This window comes from Triticum aestivum, chromosome 6A (genome assembly GCF_018294505.1).
Source record: "Triticum aestivum cultivar Chinese Spring chromosome 6A, IWGSC CS RefSeq v2.1, whole genome shotgun sequence".
Lineage (NCBI taxonomy): Eukaryota > Viridiplantae > Streptophyta > Magnoliopsida > Poales > Poaceae > Triticum > Triticum aestivum.
This window is the reverse complement of record NC_057809.1, coordinates 484,113,784-484,137,982: the sequence shown is the minus strand read 5'-3', so window position 1 is coordinate 484,137,982 and position 24,199 is coordinate 484,113,784.

Genomic DNA, 24,199 nt, shown 5'->3' with positions numbered 1-24,199 from the left:
TTCACTTGTACTAAGCGGGAATACTGCTTGTGCATCCAATTCCATAAACCCCAAAAGTTGTTCCATATGAGTCCACCATACCTTCCTATATGCGGTATCAACCTGCCGTTCCAAGTAAATTTGTATGTGCCAAACTTTAAACCTTCAAATAAAAATTATGTGTTGTATGCTCGAATAGCTCATGTATCAACTAGGGCTGTATGTATCCTCCATGCTAGGCGGGTTATTCTCAAGAGGAGTGGACTCCGCTCCTCATTCACGAGAAAATGGATGGTCACCGGGATGCACAGTCCCTTGCTCAAATCAAATCAAAATAATTGCAAACAAAACTCCCCCAGGATTGTTGTTAGTTGGAGGCACCCGTTGTTTCGGGCAAGCCATGGATTGATGCTTGTTGGTGGTGGGGGAGTATAAACTTTACCATTCTACTTGGGAACCGCCTATAATGTGTGTAGCATGGAAGATATCGAGATCTCTCGGTTGTTATGTTGACAATGAAAGTATACCGCTCAAAATATTATTCATCTCTATTTCAAAATCGAGCTCTAGCACCTCTACAAATCCCGGCTTCCCTCTGCGAAGGGCATATCCATTTACTTTTATGCTGAGTCATCATCCTCTTATTAAAAAGCACCAGTTGGAGAACACCGCTGTCATTTGCATCCATTACTGTTAGTTTACATTGAGTATGACTTGACTGGATCTCTTTTACCATGAATTACAATGTCTAGTCAGTCCTTGATCCTTAAAGGTGCTCTGCATTTATGTTTTGCGGTCTCATAAAGGGCTAGCGAGATACCATATTGTTATATCATATTATGATTGTTTTGAGAAAGTGTTGTCATTCGAGATTTATTATTATTGCTCGCTAGTTTATTATGCCATTGATATGAGTAAACATGAGACCTAAATGTTATTGTGAATATGGTTAGAACATAATATTTGCTGAAAACTTGCATGCTGGCTTTACATATTTGCATCAACAAGAGCAAACAGAGTTTGTAAAAGTTTTTCTTTATCACTTTCAGTTTATCAACTGAATTGCTTGAGGACAAGCAAAGGTTTAAGCTTGGGGGAGTTGATACGTCTCTGTCGTATTTACTTTTCCAAACACTTTTGCCCTTGTTTTGGACTCTAACTTGCATGATTTGAATGGACCTCACCCAGACTGACGTTGTTTCAGCAGAACTGCCATGGTGTTATTTTTGTGCAGAAACAAAAGTTTTGGGAATGACCTGAAAATCAACGGAGATTATTTTTGGAATATATAAAAAATACTAGAAGAAGAATCCACGTCAGGGGGCCCACACCCAGTCCACGAGGGTGGGGGGCGCGCCCCCTGCCTCGTGGGCCCCCTGAAGCTCCACCGACCTCAACTCCAACTCCATATATTTGTGTTCAAGGAGAAAAAACTCAAAGAGAAGGATTCATCGCGTTTTACGATACGGAGCCGGTGCCAAGCCCTAAACTCTCTCGGGAGGGCTGATCTGTGGTCCGTTTGGGGCTCCGGAGAGGGGAATCCATCGCCATCGTCATCATCAACCTTCCTCCATCACCAATTTCATGATGCTCACCGCCGTGCGTGAGTAATTCCATCGTAGGCTTGCTGGACGGTGATGGGTTGGATGAGATTTATCATGTAATCAAGTTAGTTTTGTTAGGGTTTGATCCCTAGTATCCACTATGTTCTGAGATTGATGTTGCTATGACTTTCCTATGCTTAATGCTTGTCACTAGGGCCCGAGTGCCATGATTTCAGATCTGAACCTATTATGTTCTCATGAATATATGTGAGTTCTTGATCCTATCTTGCAAGTCTATAGTCACCAATTATGTGTGATGATCTGTTAACCCCGAAATGACAATAACCGGGACCATTACCGGTGATGACCGCAGTTTGAGGAGTTCATGTATTCACTATGTGTTAATACTTTGGTCCGGTACTCTATTAAAAGGAGGCCTTAATATCCCTTAGTTTCCAATAGGACCCCGCTGCCATGGGAGGGTAGGACAAAATATGTCATGCAAGTTCTTTCCCATAAGCACGTATGACTATATTCGGAATACATGCCTACATTACATTGATGAACTGGAGCTAGTTCTGTGTCACCCTATGTTATAACCGTTGCATGATCGATCGCATCCGACATAATTCTCCATCACCGATCCAATGCCTACGAGCTTTTCCTATATTGTTCTTCGCTTATTTACTTTTCCGTTGCTATTGTTACAATCACTAATAAACCAAAAATATTACTTTTGCTACCATTACCACAACTATCATATTACTTTTCTACTAAACACTTTGCTGCAGATATTAAGTTTCCAGGTGTGGTTGAATTGACAACTCAGCTGCTAATACTTGAGAATATTCTTTGGTTCCTGTTGAATCAATAAATTTTGGTTGAATACTCTACCCTTGAAAACTGTTGCGATCCCCTATACTTGTGGGTTATCACACTATCAAAAAGAACTATTGAAGTAAATGACTTAACCAAAAACTTACCGATAACTACATCTGGCTGCTCCTCAACCTCCTCCACATTCACGTGGTTCACTTGTCCCTTGTTGAAAGGGTTGGGCTTCTTCCTAGATCTTCCATTGCCATTTCCATTCTTGAGTTTAGGACACTCATTGGCATAGTGCATAGTCTTCCCGCACTTGAAACAAGTAACGTGACTTTGGTCCTTCTTGGCGGGCGTGCTTGGGTTAGAGCGGTTCTGACTGCTTGCTCCACTCCCATTTCCATTCATAGAGCCATTGTGGTTATGCGAACTTCCTCCATTGTGGTTATGGCCTCCATGGTTATGGGTATATCCGAGTTCGGGGAAAAACATGGCTTCTGCTGAGCTCCTGAATTGTACTTCCATTGTCCATTCTTCCTTTTGCGTCTCTCAATTTGCTGCTGCTTTCCTTCAATCATAAGAGCCTTATCTACCAACTCCTGGTAGTTGTTAAATGTTGCCACCATTAACTGCATGCTCATCTGATCGTTCAGCCCTTCCATAAATTTCTCTTGCTTCGCGACATCTGTGGTCACATCATCTGGGGCATAATGAGCTAACTTGCTAAACTCATCCACATAGTGCCCCACAGTACGGTTGCCCTGGCGTAAGTTGCGAAACTCACGCTTCTTCATGCTCATAGATCTAGTTGAGACATGAGTAGTGCAGAACGCTTGCTGAAACTACTCCCAAGTAACATTGGCTATGGGGAAGGTGGTTGTGTAATTCTCCCACCATGAGGCTGCAGATCCATCCAATTGGTGTGCGGCAAAACGAACCTTCTCAGCATCTGTGCAACCTGCAGTGGTTAACTCCCTTCCAATCCTGCATAGCCATTCATCCGCAACTATGGGCTCAGTGCTACTGGAAAACACCGGCCGTTGTAACCTCAGAAAATGGGCAAAGTTGTCAACTGGAGGTGGTGGCGGTGGGTTGTTGTTATTATTGTTGTTGTTGTTGCCTTAATTCTGAACTAGCAACTACATCAGTGTATTCTGCTGTTGGATCAACTGAGTGAGCTCCGGTGGGAAAGCAAATCCGGGGTCATGTCTAGGAGGCATCTGATGGGTTTAGAGGGGAGAGATTAGGATAGAATGAGATCTAGTGAGAAAACACTATCCATATGCACATGAGACAAACACAAACATATCACACCAAAACAATTTTCAAACAAGGCATACAATCGATCTAACTATCATTACAGTGCTTGGACTACTAATATATACATGGGGGAAATACTGCTAATAGTATGGTGGTCTACTAAAAAATTTGATCCGTAGATGGCTCCATGATATCTGCTCTAGCTTCGTCTTCATAATCATCATCACTGGGGTCGGAATCGGTGTCATCGATGATGATGTAGTCCTTGGGGTGGTCGTCATCTCCTCCTGGCGCAGGGTCTCCCATGAATACTCCTAGCTTCTTTGTCAGGTCGTCGTTCTTCTCCACTAGTATTGTGATTTCCTCCTCATATCCGTCACATGTAGACTTGAGTTCCTCTTCGAGCTCCATGTTTCTAGTCATCAACTTCTTCAGATCTATCATTCTTGCGCACATTTGGTTCTCCTAGCGACGAATGTGCTGGTTTAACTCCTGGATGTAAGATGCAATGGACTTGCCCTTCCCTGTGCTGATCATCTCCCATTTCTCATCTTGGCGCCCACATATCTGGTAGATGGTGTCCTTAAGATCCTTGTGATAAACTTCGCCGATGTGTCCTATGGCGATGTGGGCTGCCATGCTCTTTCCTAGACTCCGGGTTGGTGCATCAAAGGAAAACTCTATGGGCTCAGTTACTGGCGTGAATGTCCTTCCTGGAACTTGAACTCGAATCATCCAACGCTCCTCTTCTGGTAAAGTGGTGGTGCAGGTCCCGGTGAACCTTGGTATTCCAATGTTTAGGTATCTAGTGACTTCCTTCAAGTGTCGCCCAAAGGGTGTATTTTCATCCGGTTGTGCAAACTTATTCCTTGTGTCCGCCATCCTATAGACTAGAAAAATGCAAAGAAGTCAGAAATGAGTAGAGAAGAGTGACCTATTGCTCATCTTAGTGGTCGTGTCCTACATTCAACGTGTGCTCTGATACCATCTCGTAGTGATCCGACCTCAAATGGTAAAATCTCTGTGCATAAGTGTCATCCTTGGATCGGTAATACTGACACACATAGTACTTGAAGGATTTATAACAGAGTGGCAATCACACACTTATTACATCCAATGTCTCAAAGAGAACTTATTACAATAAATATGGCTGAAGGCCATCTAGATAAGATAACAGCGGAAGGCTTGGAAGATAAAGTGAGTCCATCAACTCCAACAGCATAGCTGAGTGCACGACAATGACCTAGCGCACCTTACTCTTCGTCTGAAAAGTCTGCAACATGATATGTTACAGCCTGAAATGGGTCAGCACATGGAATATGCTGGCAAGATAACACAGTAGAGCAATGATACAAGTAAAGTCTATCACTACATGCATATATGGCTGCTGGAGGCTCTATGGTTATAATTTTTTGCGAAAAGCCAATTTTTCCCTACAACAAAGGAATATATTTTATTTAACTATCATGGTAGTTGAAAAACATTCAGAATGGTAAATCCCCATCTCAATCCCAATTAAAAGTAATTAATATCCCAACAAATTAATTTAGAGTGATGAGATCAACATGATAATCCAAGAACCAGATACTCAAGATGTTCATAACCAGGGACACGACTAACCATGATTAGTTTTGTACACTCTGCAGAGGTTTGCGCACTTTTCCCCACAAGACTCGATCTCCTCCGTTGTATTTCTCGCACTGTATGGTGTCTGAGAAATGGATGACCGAGACACAGTCTTTCCGAAGAGGTCCCCTTGACCGATAGATAGGCCGGTACACCTACAATCCCCTACATCTACTAGACCATCATGGAAAGGATCCCCACAACTTACCCAACTATGCTAGAGCCCATAATGGCTTGTGGCTGCACACGGAAGTTTCTACATGAATAATCTTATGATCCCTTTGAGCCTGGGTGGCGACCCAAAAAGGACATCACTGGTATATCCCCAGGTGCCCATAACCAATCCACCTAGATGTGTATTTAAGTAGCCACCTTAAGTAAACCATTAATTAATAATCTCACATCTGTCATGGATACACTCAAACCCAATCCACGTCTACGAGCATAGCTTGGCAATAAATAGCACAACATAGAAGTAACTCCCAGGGGTTTGATAATAAAAAGGGTAATAGGTTCTACCTCATCATCTACTTCCCAAAACCCACATGTTAAGAGATCCTACTCATGCAATGTTTGAGGGTTGAGCTAATGCATATAAACTGGGTAATAAAAGGGTATGATCAATTTGTTACTTGCCTTGCTGATGATCCGCAAAACCTAGTGACTCATAGTAGCACACTGCACACTCCGGGAATTCTAGCGCAAACAAACAATAGCATACATAAGCACTCAAGCAAAGATTCAAGGGGAAAACTTCAAATAAGAAGACCGAAACTGAAAGTTCAACTGAAGAGGTTCGATTTGCAAAAAGAATCGATCAAAACGGAGATACGGAACTGAAACTACGGTCAAAAGAACCTCGTAGATAAATCTTCTTGAAACCAAATTTTAAATTTGTCAAAACCTTGTTCAAGTTGATTAAGCGGAAAGAGGGTTTCAAAACAAAGATTTTGGCATTGGTTTCACTGGATTTGGACAAAGGGTTAAGAATCAGTGAGGGTTTTAAGATCAAGGGCTAATCTGCGATAAAAATAATCGCGGATAGGTCTGTGGCCAAAAATAAAATAAAAAGAAAAGACTAACGAACGAACGTTCGCTGTCTGAACCTAACTAGAAAACAACATTCTTTAAAACAAACGAACGGACAAACTTCCGCTAAATAAATAAACCGACGAAAACCGACCTAAGAAAATAACCGCAAAACTAAAAAACCGGGGTTAACCGAAGAAAAACCGACCGGTCAACGGCGGCGGTTTCCGGGCGAGATCCGGCGGGTGGGCCGCGGTGCTCGGCGAAGTGGCGCGGGGCGGCGGCGGCGGCTGCAGGCAACGGCGGCAGCGGCTACTGCGCTGCTGCTACTGCGGGGCGGGGCGAGGTGGTGGCAAGGGGCAGTGGCGGCGGCGCTATATAAGAGGGGGAGGGGCGGGGCCGTCTTGGGGAAGGAGCAGGCCGCGGCGGCGGGGGCAACCCGGACTCTGACCGGAGTCTGGCTCGGGCACGCGCGCGAGCGGGAATGCGGCGACGCTGCCCTAGGCCTGCTGGGCCTTCGGCCCAGTTCGGTCCGGAACTTCTTCTTTAAAAAAATGATTCCGCCGAGAAAAATCCTAAATAAAATAAAATAAAAATCTAAAAATGCCAAAACAAATTTTCACCGTCTAAATAAAATATTTAGAACTTAGTGAACATTTTCTTGGCCTAAAAATGCAATTTTGAAAAATGCATATTTTTTCTAATTCAAATAAAATAGCAATAAAATCCAAATAAAATAATTTATTTGATTTTATAATTTTCCTCCAATATTTCATTTATTTTGGAGAAGTCATATTATCTCCTCTCATATATTTTTAATATTGGAAATATTATTTGGAAAGAAAAATAATTAAAACCAAAGTGATCCACTTTTCAATATTTGAGAAAATTCAAATATGAAACAATAAAATCCTAAACTCTCTCCGTGGGTCCTTGAGTTACTTAGGATTTTGGGATCACAAAGCCAAAATGCAAATAAAATATGATATGCATATGATGACCTATGTATAACATTACAAATTGGAAAATCTGGGATGTTACAATAGCTTGCCACGAGGCTATTCTTGTCGAACACCCCAATAACCGTAAGATATCTATCTGACGGTGCCAGTTATTGCATGTACACAGCAGTATAAAAAGAAGTACCATGGCATATGCTACACCACGGCCGAGAACACGTGCCCACGTTACGACATCCGGGAATAGTGCAACACTTCGAAACTAGAACCGTCAATAAATTTTGAGCTTGCGTCTCGTCACATTTCAAATTACTGCTGCCACGCTATATTTAATTGCAAAACTATTCACACCGATCACACCCTAAATGGTTTCCCACTTAGGAGCGTATTAGTAGTACTCGGTTATAAATACTACTATGCCAAGATGATGACACATTCCTCCTCAACTCCTCATCCACAAAAAATAATCAAGTCATTCAGCATCGTTCCCTTGCATCTGCCATGGCCAGCGTGAGTTCTGGGTCAAGAGGTTTCCACCAAGGATAGGCGAGCATGGAAGAGGAAGCACGAGAGATGTCCCGCCTCGCCGCGAAAGCAGCCGACATGTCCAGCCGTGCAGCAGTAGCAGCACAGAGGTCCCGTCGCACCGCTGAAGCACCACGGAGGTCCCGCCGCGTTCTCGATGTAGCAGATTGGTCTGGCCATGCCGCGGAAGTAGCAGAGATGTCCCACCATACCGCCGAAGCAGCACGGAGGTCCCGCCGCGCCACGGCGGCCTTGGAAATTTTTTCGCGGGCAGGCGAGGACTCTTTCAGGTGCATGCATGCGATCATTCATAGCCAGAGGGATCAGATCTCCGGCTGGGCGAGGTTGTAGGCTGAGGCTACCGGTGTCATCCAGCAACTAGGGGAGGGCAATGCGAAGCTCCGGGCCAAGCGCGACCTGCTGAGGGCGAAGATCGCCGGAAGGGTGAAGCAGGCGGAGGAGACTGCTGCCTTGTTGTAGAGGACAGGCGTCATCGTCAAGAAACTTATGGACGAGAATGCCATGCTCCGCATCGAGCGCAACAAGCTGGTGGAGGAATCCGGGGATGCTGCCAAGCAGCATATCAAGGACATGAAATTGATGAAAGAGATCATCGCCGCTCGCCGCGAGAACTAGTCTCCGTGACCTGCAGCGCATAAAGAAAGTAGAGATCAGCGAGCCAGATCGGTGTATGCGTCTTCCTTCTTCTGTTGCCCTTGTGTATTTTGGGCATAGTCGCATGTGGCTTTGCATTTCTTCAGGGCATCATTCAGTTTTTCATGAGACGCGTTATTCTGCTTGCCCCTGTAGGGCCATACTTCTGGCAGTGAACATATTACATGTGCTAAATTACATACCAGTGCACATATAGTTAATATGATTTAGTTTTGTCCTAAGTATTACTATACTTCCTAGATATCACTGCCTACTATTTTACTTCTTGCATGCTATATTTATGATAATGGTGTTGTTCCGATGCCACATGTTGGTTCCATCAGACTGCTTCATGTTCTCTATGCTTAATTACACATCAGCAAACTACATGTGGTTCCGCTGGTTTTTGTTTGTTTTACCGTACATTTTCTGATGCTAGCTATTACATCACAGCTCTGAGCCTATGTTCATTACTTTTGTGTGTGTTCTTGATCTTCCCAAGTTGCATGACTAATTTTGTGCTTCTATTAATTATGGGGCTGCCAACCCCATCAAGCAAAATGTTTGTTCTTTTGGGGCTGGCACCTCAAACAAACATAAAAATAGAGGGAAGCAGATATATTGTCGTGTATGCACACGCCCTTCTTTCATTAGTTTAGATGAACCATTAATGATCAATTCGAACCAGTGCATGCGATTAAAATTAATTTTACCTAAATAGAGGGTGCAGAATAAACTACAACAAGTAGATTTGCAACCACAGGATGCTGACGATATCTTCAAAGAACATTGCAACAGCAGCGAGGCTTCACAGCCAGTGTGTTTTAATACATGTGAAATGTAATGCGTGTGGGCTGATTTCTTGGCTTGTGCCCTCAACCTGTAGTCCTACAGAATAACAAATAGTCCAGTTGTCTGCTTTGCTGTATTGCTTGATTCAAATGCTTGTTTGTTACTTGTTACGTTATACCTGAGTTGGCCAATATGTCAGCAGTGCCTGTTGTACTATTATAAAGAAATGCATGCCTAGTTCATTTGAGTCCTTAACTTTTCCTTTGAACTTCATCACAAGACTGTCTTCGTAGTTTATATGAGGCCACACTGTTAAGTGATTTCTTAGATTATTTCAACTGCTTAGATGCCTTGGCAACTTAAATATAGCGGTGGTACACTCCCTTTCAACTAGGGATGTCAAATGGGTCCCGTTTAATCCTAATTGAAGTCCACTAGTGGTATGATAGTTCAAAAGAGTTTTTGTTTTTTGAGGAAAATGAACCAGGGAGCTAGCAAAAACTAACTAGATGGGACTGGCGGATGTCGTTTATTTGCCACTTACATATAGCTTGCCATGCTCGGCAATAATTCGTATGTCGTTTACCATGTAAGCTTACTACCTGGATCATCCGATAACTATCTCTTACTTATGTCCAGCGGAAAGCTTTCAAGATGCCATTCACACTTGGACACAATGTACAACCCCAGAATCTATTTGTGGAAGCAGTGTGCCATCCATGTTACCAGATGGTAGCAGTTCAGAGGAAACACTGCCGAAGAGCAGTCTGAGCATAAATATTATAGTTCTTGAGGCTCTACTAGAGACAGAAAGAGATGGTGTGGCTGCCATGAATGACGTAATCTCGATCTTGAAGATGGAAATTATGCAATTAGCTGCACGCATTATGCAAGCAACCCAAGAATTGGAGGAAGTAAGAATGTTGCATTTGAAGACGGAGGAGGTCTTGCTGCTTCTGCTATCTAAAGCCCAGGGTAATCCCAGTTCTTCTTTAGATAGCAATTGAAATTGTCATTAGATTATTGTACTTGCATGTTGTGTCATGTCTCTGAATGGATTATGTTGTAAGACCCCCTATGGTGTCCATGTGTTGTAATGATCTGAATTTTTTAGGCGAGGTAATCCTTAGTACTTGTATGATTGACATAAGGTGAACTGTTTTTCGTGTGAGCATATTGTATTGGATGAAATAACTGTTTGAATCAAAGTGTATCCAACCTACTGAATTTGAAGATCACGGCATTTCTAAATCATAATCATATATAAAGGTGGAATAAATCTTTGTTATGGTTTTGAAGAAATAAATAACAAAACGTAGAATTATATGTGGATATTTGTAATCGAATAAAAATTGGATTTGGATTTAGTTGCCAGGGCCCAGGGCAAACGTGAATGCTAATTCTCCCAAGTTTTAAACGAAGCGGCTAAACACCCACTATCATTTGCGGGCTGCCCGAAGCAACTGATTGTGAGATGGCAATTACTGTCTACCCCTGACACTTGACATCCTTATCGACTAGATTTACACTGATGTCGATAGGGGTAGACTAGTAACTTCAATCAGAAGTGACACGACAGCCTCTGAGCCCATTCAGACACGGTGGGCACCAAACATGGGCGGCAAAACACATTTTATTCAAGCTCGTCCGAAAGACATGTGTCTCTCCCTCCATTGCCCCATTCATCCACCGTGGGCGGCAAAACAAACTCTCCTCGTCCGAAATAAATGTAGGCTAATATTTTAAATAGGGGCAGATGTGTAACTTCCCTCAGACGTGACACAACCGCCCTACCTATCAGCCCCGTTCATACATCGTGGGCGCCAACCGTGGGCGGCAAAACACCCTCTCCTCGCCCGAAATCATTACCGGCAAATATTTGGGAGATGCGACATTACCGTCCTATCCCCAACCGAGGTGATGTCCGAAATTTTAAACGGGGGATAAGTTCGTAACTTTCCCACATTTCAGACAAATGCGTCCCAAAGTTTGAGATCCCCCTCCCCCTCCATTTCCCCATTCATACACCGTCGGCGCCATGACAACCTCCCCACTGCGGCCGGCCTCCTCCGTCCGCCACCCCATCCTCCACCTTGTCGGAGCCACTACCCCTACCCCGTCGTCCACGGCAAGAGATGGACATCTCTCATCCACGGCGCTGGACCAGGATCCTTTCATCGCGTCATCTTGCTTCACCGGCGCCGTCGTCGACCTTGCCATTGCCGCTCCTATGACCGCCTCGTCCATGGCAACATGATTTATCCCCCGACCCGGCCGTTTGCCATCTAAAGTCTTCTTACCCACCGCCGACAGCCATCGCACCCGCAGCACCCTCAACGTATCAGCAGGGGCCTACATAGAGACGCAAGAGAGGTGGTACTCTTCCATATGTGCTTAAGTTATTGATCTCACCCGGAAAATAGATATTAAATTTTTAATGTACTTTTCTTGTCCGTACCAAATCGTAGTGGCTAGTTGAATGCAAACATTGGTTGCGATGTAGCTTTGTCCGGTTTGCACCTTCAAATCCGCCATGTCACGGTCACTATACTCGTAAAGCTTATGGTTTCCCCCCTTTATATTCACTACCATCATCGTAGGTGCTTCACTGCTTCGTGTCGTGCTAGCACTGCTCCTCAAGACCTCAACCCATCAAGCGAAACAACATGCCACTCATAATTCCAAAGCTTACGTGTTGAAATATGAATCTGATATGATGCTCATATTACTAAAACAGAGAACGTTTAATTGGTCACCTAATGTTCCTATATTCGTTTCGAAAAGCATGTGCGCCACCCACTGGTCCAGCTAGTTCCACTTTCCTGATTTTACTCTTGATGCTTAGGGTTTTCCCCTTTTATCTACTCTACTATGATCTGCGTAGGTGCTTTCTGTCATACTAGCATTACTCCACCCTTCAAGCTAAACAACACAACACTCAAAATTCCAAAGCTTAGTTGTTCAAATATGATTGTGATATGATACTGATATTAGTTAACAGACACATTTAATTGGTTAGCTAAAGGTCCCACTTGAGTTTCCAAATGCATGTCGCGACATATAGAGAGACAGCAGAATTGCATTTCTTTGTCACTTGTTGACTGTACTTTCTTGTCCATACCAAATCTTAGTTGTTATTTCAAAGCAAACATCGGTTGCTAACTACCCTTTGCGCGGTTTGCAGCTTCAGATCTGCCATCCCACTGCCACGGTCAACACTATACTCATCATGCTTACGGTTTCCCCATTTTATGATGACCACGATCAGCCTACGTGGTTCGTGTCGTAATAGCACTGCTCCACCCATCGAGCTAAACAAGCTTAGTTGTACAAATTCAAATATGATATTATGCTGATATTAGTAAAACTGAGAGATGTTTAATTGGTCAGCTAAATGTTCCTACTTTAGTTTCGAAATGCATGTGAGCCACATATGGAGAGACCGGAAGGAATAGTATTTCTCTATGCGCTCTGGTTCATCATGGGTGGCCAACCGACATTGTATAGAAAGACTTGTAATATCTTCAATCTGCTTGCTCTTCTGCTCTTCTTTAAGATGATCCTCTTCTCTTGCGGTCGACTGGTCAGGTCGAGTTATTCTCCCTTAGTATATTTTGAATCTGTCAGGTCAGGTCGACTTGTTCTTCTTTACTATATGTTGAAGCTGTCATCTGCGAAGTATCATCACTTCTGGAGCTCTCATATTTTGAGTAGTAGGCCACATTATATTAATGCACACACCAAATTACAGCATGCATGGCACCTCTTAGAAGAATTGCAGAGATAGCACAAAGGGGTTTACAGGGAGGAAGTATTGGATTAGAATCACTTCTGCATTACAAAGATAATCTCACTTGTTTTTATGTTTTCATGCATGTCAGGTATTGAACATTATCAAAATGAATATGAGAATGGGCGCACGAGAGGAATATTGCGGAACAATCCACTGGCTAACAAACTTGGCATGGTGGAGGATGGCCTATCTTATTCACCCATCAAGGTGCATGCTCTAACTTGGCAAGGTTGTATTGGTCGCACATATTTTGCATCTGACCTCTTGCATTACTTCTACTTTGTTACACCATCTGCTTAGTTTAAGCATCATATATGAGTATATGCCATACCTATCCATTTTCTGTACCTATTCCATGTGTCGTCATACTATGTTTTTCCAGTCAAATGTTGTTCTTTCGTAATAGATGTCCAAAAGGAAGAGGGTGATTGCAGATCCTCAAGGAGTACAAACTAGGTATTTGGAAAAGGTAGTGATACCTGTTAAATCAGATAGATCAGCAGCCACAGAAAACACAGGCCCAACTGTAACAGACTTTACCCCTACTCCAGTGGCCAAACCCCTATTAGAACTGCTGACAGCCCAGCGTCAGGTACTGTCTATGATATCAATTCAAAATTTGAACTCCTAAATTTCTGCATGTGCCTTACCTTCTCTCTTGTATGAAAACTAATTTCAGATGAATCTCCTTGCTCAAAGGATCATAGGATCTCACGACAATACTGGGCTCTGCATTGCTCTTGTCAGTACCTCTTGCCCTTTGTCAGCATACTTACACTCATTGCTGTTTGATTATGTAGCATCACTGTAAATGTTCGCTTCTTTATCCTCCCTTTGCTTGAAATTATAAGATCTATATTTACTCTTAGATAAATGTAGAATTAACACAATGGTTATGAAGTTTTGGATTGCTCATGTAAGTACCTGTTGTCATGTACTCCCTCTGTATCGAATTAATTGTTGATCAATTGGATGTATTTAGAACTTAATAGTGCTAGATACATCCATTTGAGCGACAACTAATAACGGACGGTGGTGGTATTACTGTACATGCATCGCGAGATAGTTGATTGTCTAGCATTACTCTGCATCTTATCTGCCCTGCCCTCCACTTTCTCCAAATTATCATATCTACATTTACTCTTACCAAAATGTTGAATAAAGCCAATGCCACTGCACACGTTGATGTCTGCATTCCTCTTGTCAGTACCTTTTGCCTTGTAACGCTGTACTTAATTAATTGCTATTTGATTATGTATCATCAGTCTGCACCTGAGCTTCATTATCCTCTATTTCTTCCAATATTATTTGATCTATATTTACTCTTTGCAAAATGTAGAATAATGGCAACGCTTATAAAGAATTTTCTTTGGGGAATTTATTGAATTATCTTTCCATCAACATGGAGAAGGGCTTTGTCCAGCCCGTGTTAACATGTAATGTAAGTTCATCCTTCTCAAGCCTTCAAACTTTGTTCTAGTACAGATTTGGATAGGCATCATTTCCTCCACTGCTGTTTACATCTGATTGGATGTTTGCAACAACTACCAGTTTTAAATTGTAGTTGTAAAAACATGTTCCTTATGCAGAACAGATCCATTTATTTGCTTATATAATTGTTAAACCTGTTACGTGTCTCCTTGTTTCTCTTTCAGAGTCGTATCTCTTATGCCAGGCAGAACTTTAGGAAAGATAGTGAGCCAAACCATCTTGAGGACAGCGAGATGACCCCAAGGTCCTATCTTGATGAATACAGTGAGTTGAAGCTACTCACCAGCAGGTGTGAGACAACCGCTATGTAGTCGCTGCCTCAATCAGTTCGACTTCTTTAGTCTCAACTTAAAGCAGAAAGGCTTGCTTCAGCTCAGCTCCGACTTGAAGTCAAAGATGTAATGAAGATGTCAGGGGACTGCCTTGTGCACTATGGTGCCATACAGCTAGGGATGAAGCATCTATCATTGACACAACTGAGGTCTCATCAGCTTGTTCGGCAGCTTGTAGGGCCCGACCTTTCCAGGTCTAGTGCCTTCTGGAGTGCTCTCAGTTTTGTATATTCTTTTGTCGGCGCATTTGAATGCACTGGTGGCGACCTTTGATGCCCAGTGTATGTAATCCGCGGTCATGTTGCGCTTTATTATCACCGGTGGCGAACTTTGATTCCCAGTGGATGTAATATGTCGTAATTTCTTTATTGTATAGTCTAGGTTTATTCTTTGGTCAGTATGCTGTAATTTAGGCTGGAAGGTTCAGTGGATCTCAGTGTTGTCGGTCTTCGGTCGACCCGTTACTCATATGGACCAAAACGTGGGCCTATAATCATCTTGGGCCATTAGCGGGTCTAAACCTATAGTAGTTTCCCGCCTTTAACAGGCCATGGGCTACATATTTACTGTAGTGACACTGAGCCTCCTACATGCCATAGAAACAATGGGCCTTCTACGGGCCGTAGAAACAATGGGCCTTCTACGGGCTGTATCATCAATGGGCCTTATACGGGCCGTATGATCGATTGGCCAAATATGGGCCAAAAACAGACCGCATTATGGCTGTAAACGGGCTAGAGTTGGAGTCGTCCGTTCATGGGCCGACCATAACGGGCCGTCGTTAATAGGCCGTATTTGATGACGCTATTAAAACGGCCCAACGTATTAACAGGCCACAAACGAGCCGACTGTAACCACGGACTGAATTTGGCCCACAAGCAGAAAATGGCAGTAACGGGCCGGAAGTAACCGAATGTTGGAAATGAGTCCAAGAATAAATGGGCCCTGAGAAGGCCAAAAGATAACATGGGCTGCAAACGGCCCAATGGACTAATGGGCCGTTAATGGGTATAAAGTGATACACTGTTCATTACGGGCTAGTTTCACCATGGGCCATTAATGGGCTAAGAGTTAGGAAGGGCTTCATATGGGCCGAAAGACGTCATGGGCCATACATGGGCCGGAACTTAAAATGGGCTGGAATCATATTGGACGGCCCAGATGACGCTACTGGGCCTAATTCGGATAGGTCGTAACGGGCCCTGGGTTAGCGGGCTGTAAATGGGCTATATGCGAACAGGTCCGTTAACAGGCTTTCTGTGGGCCGGCCCGCCACCTTTTGACCAAGTCAAACGGGCCGGACTTTTCACAGGAATGGGCCTCTGTTCGGCCGTGCCACGTGTCGACGTATCATAGGTGCCTTCGGTCCAATGAGTGGATGACATTTGTCCCAACGGTGAGCCGACACGTGTTTCCTCTAGCCAATGATTATTTTACACGTGGAAAATCCCCATTGGTCGGGACTGTTAGCGGGTTATCGGATCCAAAACCGGACCCGATAGCTTAACGGCGTTCCGTTACGATGGATGCCACGTGTCAGTCACCCTTGACGAAAGCACTTCTGTGACGCGTGATTTATCATCATGGAAGTGGACACTTCCGTGATGATAATTTTGGTAATGTCATGGAACACTTCTACGACAGCACAGGTATGACTATCTTGATTCTGTCATAAAATTGTCATGGGTGTACATGCATGACAAAAAAACGCGACCTACTGTGACAAACACGTATCATCACGGAAGTGTATTTTTTTGTAGTGGAGGCATGGTTCGCAAGCATGAAGTGATTCATAATCAAGTGATTCCAAAAGTCCATCGGCATGGAGTTTCTTCATGCACTTTACACCAATATGATCTAAATGGCAGTGCCACATATAATTTGCACTATCATTATTAACTTTGCATCTTTTTGGCTTCAATATTATGAATATGTGTATCACTACGATCGAGATTCAATAAACCATTTATATTGAGTGTATGACCATAGAAGGTTTTATTCATGTAAATAGAACAACAATTATTTTGTGACTTAAATGAATAACTGTATTGCAATAAACATGATCCAATCATATTTATGCTCAACGCAAACACCAAATAACATTTATTTTAGGTTCAACACTAATCCCAAAGGTAAATGGAGTCTGCCATGGTGATCTTATCAACCTTAGAATCACTTCCAACTTACATCATCACCTCGCCCTTAACTAGTCTCTGTTTATTTTGCAACTCCCATTTCGAGTTACTACTCTTAGCAACTGAACCAATATCAAATACTGAGGGGTTGCTATAAACACTAGTAAAGTACACATCAATAACATGTATATCAAATATACCTTTGTTCACTTTGCCATCCTTTTTATCTGCCAAATATCTAGGGCAGTTCCACTTCCAGTGACCATTTCCTTTGAAGTAGAAGCACTCAGTTTCAGGCTTGGGTCTAGATTTGGGCTTCTTCATGGGAGTGACAACTTGCTTGCCATTCTTCTTGAAGTTCCCTTTCTTTCCCTTGCCCTTTTACTTGAAACTAGTGGTCTTGTTAACCATCAACATTTGATGCTTTTCTTGATTTCTACTTTCATCGATTTCAGCATCACGAAGAGCTCGGGAATCGTTTTCGTCATCCCTTGCATAATATAGTTCATCACAAAGTCCCAGTAACTTGGTGATAGTGACTAGGGAACTCTGCCAATCACTTTCCCATCTGGAAGATTAACTCCCACTTGATTCAAGTGATTGTAGTACTCAGACATTCTGGCACATGCTCACAGGTTGAGCTATTCTCCTCCATCTTGTAGGCAAAGTACTTGTCAGAGGTCTCATACCTCTCGACTCGGGCATGAGTCTGAAATACCAATTTCAGATCTTGGAACATCTTATATGCTCTGCGGCGTTCAAAACATTTTTGAATTCCCGGTTCTAAGCCTTAAAGCATGGCACACTAAACTATCAAGTAGTCATCATACCGAGCTTGCCAAAAGTTCATAACGTCTGCATCTGCTCCTGCAATAGGTTTTTCACCTAGCGGTGCATCAAGGACATAATTCTTCTGTGCAGCAATGAGGATAATCCTCAAATCATGGAGCTAATCCGCATCATTGCTACCAACATCTTTCAACATAGTTTTCTCTAGGAACATATCATAAATAAAACGGGGAAGCTACATGCGAGCAATTGATCTACAACATATATATGCAAATACTATCTGGACTAAGTTCATGATAAATTTAAGTTCAATTAATCATATTACTTAAGAACTCCCACTTAAATAGACATCCCTCTAATCATCTAAGTGATCACGTGATCCATATCAACTAAACCATGTCCGATCATCACGTGAGATGGAGTAGCTTTCAATGGTGAACATCACTATGTTGATCATATCTACTATAAGATTACGCTTGACCTTTCGGTCTCAGTGTTCCGAGGCTATATCTGCATATGCTAGGCTCGTCAAGTTTAACCCGAGTATTCTGCGTGTGCAAAACTGGCTTGCACCCGTTGTATGTGAACGTAGAGCTTATCACACCCGATCATCACGTGGTGTCTCGGCACGACGAACTGTCGCAACGGTGCATACTCAGGGAGAACACTTATACCTTGAAATTTTAGTAAGGGATCATCTCATAATGCTACCGTCGTACTAAGCAAAATAGGATGCATAATAGATAAACATCACATGCAATCAAAATATGTGACATGATATGGCCATCATCATCTTGTGCCTTTGATCTCCATCGTCATCGGCATGACACCATGATCTCCATCATCTTGATCTTTATCAATGTGTCGTCACATGGTCGTCTCGCCAACTATTGCTTTTGCAACTATTGCTATCGCATAGCGATAAAGTAAAGCAATTATATGACGCTTGCATCTTATACAATAAAGCGACAACCATATGGCTCCTGCCAGTTGCCGATAACTGTGTTACAAAACATGATCATCTCATACAACAATTTATATAATCATGTCTTGACCATGTCACATCACAACATGCCCTGCAAAAACAAGTTAGACGTCCTCTACTTTGTTGTTGCAAGTTTTACGTGGCTACTACGGGCTTAGCAAGAACCATTCTTACCTACGCATCAAAAACCACAACGCGGTATAGTGATTGCTTTTTGATCTTCAGAAAGAACCCTGTTCATTGAATCCGATTCAACTAAAGTTGGAGAAATAGACACCCACTAGCCACCTGTGTGTGAAGCACGTCGGTAGAACCAGTCTCGCGTCAGCGTCAGTGTACGCATAATGTCGGTTTGAGCGGCTTCATCCAACAATACCACTGAATCAGGAATCAACTAGTGATGGCAAGCAATATGTATATACCCACGCCCACAACTCCTTTGTGTTATACTCGTGCATATAACATCTACGCATAGACCTGGCTTAGATGCCACTATTGGGGAACACAGTAATTTCAAAAATTTCCTACGCACACGCAAGATCCATCTAGGTGACGCATAGCAACGAGAGGGGAGAGTGTTGTCCATGTACCCTCGTAGACCGAAAGTGGAAGCATTATGACAACGCGGTTGATGTAGTCATACGTCTTCACGATCTGATCGATTCTAGCACCGAAGGTACGACAACTCCGCGATCTGCACATGTTCAGCTCGGTGACGTCCCACGATCTCTAGATCCAGCTGAGGTCGAGGGAGAGTTTCGTCAGCACGACGGCGTGTTGACGGTGATGATGAAGTTACCGACGCAGGTCTTCGCCTAAGCACTACGACAATATGACCGAGGTGGAAAACTATGGAGGGGGCACCGCATCGGCTAAGACAAATCTTGTGTGTCTATGGGATGCCCCCTCCCCCGTATATAAAGGAGGGGAGGAGGAGGAGGGCCGGCCTCAAGGGGTGCGCCTAAGGGGGGGATTCCTACTCTTAGTGGGAGTAGGTTTCCCCCTTTCCTATTCCAAGTAGGAGAAGAAGGAAGGAGAGGGAGAGGGAGAAGGAAAGAGGGGGGCGCCGCCCCCTCCTAGTCCAATTCAGACCAGCCCATGGGGGGCATGCTGCCTCCCCTTGTGGCCCTTCTCTCCTTTCCACTAAAGCCCAAATAAGGCCTAATACTTCCCCTGGTGAATTCCTGTAACTCCTCGGTTCTCCGAAAAATACCCGAATCACTCGGAACCTTTCCGAGGTCCGAATATAGCCTTCCAATATATCGATCTTTACGTCTCGACCATTTCGAGACTCCTCGTCATGTCCGTGATCTCACCCGGGACTCCGAACAACCTTAGGTACATCAAATCACATAACTCAAAATATAAATCGCCATCGAACGTTAAGCGTGCGGACCCTACGGGTTCAAGAACTATGTAGACATGACCGAGACACATCTCCGATCAATAACCAATAGCGGAACCTGGATGCTCATATTGGCTCCTACATATTCTACGCAGATCTTTATCAGTCAAACGGAACAACAATATACGTTGTTCCCTTTGGCATCGGTATGTTACTTGCCCGAGATTCGATCGTCGGTATCATCATACCTAGTTCAATCTCGTTACCAGCAAGTCTCTTTACTCGATTCGTAATGCATCATCCCGCAAATAACTCATTAGTCACATTGCTTGCAAGGCTTATAGTGATGTGCATTACCGAGAGGGCCTTGAGATACCTCTTCGACACTCGGAATGACAAATCCTAATCTCGATCTATGCCAACTCAACAAACACCATCCGAGACACCTGTAGAGCATCTTTATAATCACCCTGTTACGTTGTGACATTTGATAGCACACTAAGTGTTCCTCCGGTATTCGGGAGTTGCATAATCTCATAGTTATAGGAACATGTATACGTCATGAAGAAAGCAATAGCAATAAACTAAATGATCATAGTGCTAAGCTAATAGATGGGTCTTGTCCATCACATCATTCTCTAATGATGTGATCCCGTTCATCAAATGACAACACATGTCTATGGATAGGAAACTTAACCATCGTTGATTAACGAGCTAGTCAAGTAGAGACGTACTAGGGACACTCTGTTTGTCCATGTATTCACACATGTATCAAGTTTTCGGTTAATACAATTCTAGCATGAATAATAAACATTTATCATGATATAAGGAAATATAAATAACAACTTTATTATTGCCTCTAGGGCATATTTCCTTCAGATGTCCCAGGTACACATTCTTCTTACATTTATCCAAATATATACTTTCAGTCTCATCTAAATAGTGCGTGCATGCATTGTATCCCTTGTTTGTCTGTCCTGAAAGGTTACTAAGAGCAGGCCAATCATTGATGGTTACAAACATCAACACTCGTAGGTCAAATTCCTATTGTTTGTGATTATCCCACACATGTACACCTTTTATATCCCACAACTATAGAAGTTCTTCAACTAATAGCCTTAGATACACATCAATGTCTTTGCCAGGTTGCTTAGGGCCTTGGATGAGCACTGACATCGTAATGAACTTCTGCTTCATGCACAACTAAGGAGAAAAGGTTATAGATACATAGAGTCACATGCCAGGTGCTATGACTGCTGCTCTGCTCCCCAAAAGGATTCATGCCATTCATACTTATACCAAACCATAAGTTCCTTGCGTCATCTGCAAACTCCGGACACTTTCTCTCGATTTATCTCCACTATGATCCATTAGCGAGTACTCTCAACATCCCGTCCTTCTTTCAGTCTTCTTTGTCCTATCACAACAACTTGGCATGATCTTTGTTTTGGAATAAACGTTTCAACCGTGATATTGTAGGATCATACCACATCACCTTGGAAGGAACCCTCTTCCTGGGGTGCTCGCCCTCAACATCACCAGGGTCATCGCGGCTGATCTTATAGCGCAATGCACTGCATATCGGGCATGCATTCAAATTCTCGTACATCCATTGCAATGCCATTAATACAACACATAAAACCATTCCGCTTGTTTGCCTGAGCCACACGCAGAAAACTATGCACACCATTAATGAACTCGAGAGAGCGTCGGTCATTGTACATCCATTGCCGACTCATCATCATTACACAACATAGAAGTGACCAAATTAATACAAGTTCATACATACTTCCCATAAAACCAACATACAACTATCTAGCTAAACATTTAAATGCAACAACAAACACGATCAAAATCGCAACTAAGATAATAAATGATCCAACAACATAATGATACCAAGCCTCTTTATTAATGGCATATTTTCTAATCTTTCTAATCTTCAAGCACATTGCATCCTTCTTGATCTTGTGATCATCGACGACATCGGCAACATACAACTCCAATTTCGTCTTATCTTCTTCAATTCTTTTCAATATTTATTTCAAATAATCATTTTTTTCAACTAAATTTAATTTCTCGACAAGAGGGTCGGTTGCAATTTCCCGTTCACATACCTCCTAGATAAAAATATCTATGTCAACTTGATAGGCATTATTGTCATAAACATGAAATGAAAAAAATAGTTATAAAAGATAATATATCACATCCGATCATAAATCGGAAGAGGGTCGACGGGGACGGATACCAAAACCATGGCACTATATATAACAAACAATCGTACAAGTAAGAAAACTATACAAGTAATTATCTAAATCATACAAATAAGATTTTTTTTACAAAAAGAATAAGAACAAGAGACTCATCAAGGTGGTGCCGGCAACAAGACGACGCAAGCGATCGATGAAAGTGAGGACGGGGATGGGAAGACACTAAGTAAACCACACCTACACATATGCAAACTAAAAAGTTAATTTGAGCTCAAATTGCATATAAATCAAATAAACTCTCACATAATTACTCTCAAACTAAAACCCACAAATCACTATACTTATAGAGCATGAAACGAGCTAAACTAGAAATGAGAGATGAAAGGATGAAGTTGCTAACCTTTTAGAACCTGATAGATGGGGTGCCTCCAATCTTGACAAATTTTGCCAAAAAGGAAGGACGAGCTCGAGCTAGGGGAAGGAAACAGAGAGGAGAGAAAGGAGAAGCTTGGACTCTAGACAAAGCAACTTTATATAGGAATATTTTCAGTCCCGGTTGGTGATACAATCGGGACTAAAGTGGCTCGCAGGGGCCTCAGCCTGCCGCAACCCCTTTAGTCCCGGTTGGTATCACCAACCGGTACTAGAGGTCCCATTTGAACCAGGAGTAATCCTGGCCGTGCCCGCGTCCGCTCCTGGCCGTTGGAACCGGGACTAATGCTCAGATTAGTCCTGGACCCAAACCCGGCCAGGACTAATGCTCCGGATCAAAGGTAGGTTTTCTACTAGCGAAAGTACTGATCATCTTTTTTTAATGTGCTCTAGCCAAACTAGTCTTGCAAGTGGTGATTTGTGCTTTTGGTATTCCAAAATCCATAGCTAAGCTCAAGGATTTGGTGGGTGGGTTGATCGAGAATTTTCCCAGAGATCAGAGAGAACTTGTTCGGTGTAGAGGGGTCACCATTTGCTAGACCATTTGGAAGACTAGGAATAGTGCATGCTTTGATTGGAACTTTCCCGATGGCCATGCTTATGTGGTGTATCACCTGTGCTACTATCTAAATGCTTGCAGTGTCTTGCAAAGATAAGATAGAGGCAGAACTTAGCAAGGGGTGGCTTTGATCAAGAGGGTGATTGAAGAAATTTATGCCAGAAGCCATGGTTGTAACGCTTATGTTGACCCTACGTGATCAGGTCTTTCTTCTCCCTCATTTTGGTGCCAGGTTTGTTGGGCCTTTCGCCTTTATTGTGACTAAGAAACTAGTCTGTCGTTAGTTTCCTGTGGTTCTGTTCGTTCTTTTATCTTTGTTTCTGTTGTAAAACTTTGTGGCAATTTCTTTAATGTAAATCGACGAGGAGGCTCATTGTTTCAAAAATAAAAATCTAATCAACGAAGGTGCAATTGAAAGCAAACTATTCCACTTCTTGGAACCGACGTGCAACCTCTGATTAATCACCCCTGCTTGCTCAACTAGGCACTATCAGCACCAATGTGGAAACACAAAAAATCTGACGTCAGATTTTTAGGCATGACAAATTTGACGTTTTTCATGGCAATTTATATTGGCACAATGATGGCAAATTTAGTTTGCAAGCATGGCAATTTTTCGACAAAAAGTGAACTGAGGTGGATATGCCATGCTAGCCAACTAAACTTGCCATCCTCGGAGAACATAATTTGGAATGAAAAATGTTTGATTTGCCATGATAAAAAATCCGACATCAGATTTGTAGTAGAGTTTTTTATGGATATGATCAAGATGGCCATACATGTTTGCAAGTTGATGACTCTGAATAATTAAAAAAAAAGTCATTGGACACCCGCGCGCACACACACCAATCAACGGATAAGTGATGAGTACACACGACATTCTACCTTACACTTAATTGTGGCAAGTTATGATTCCAATTGTGCAACAGTACAATAATTCG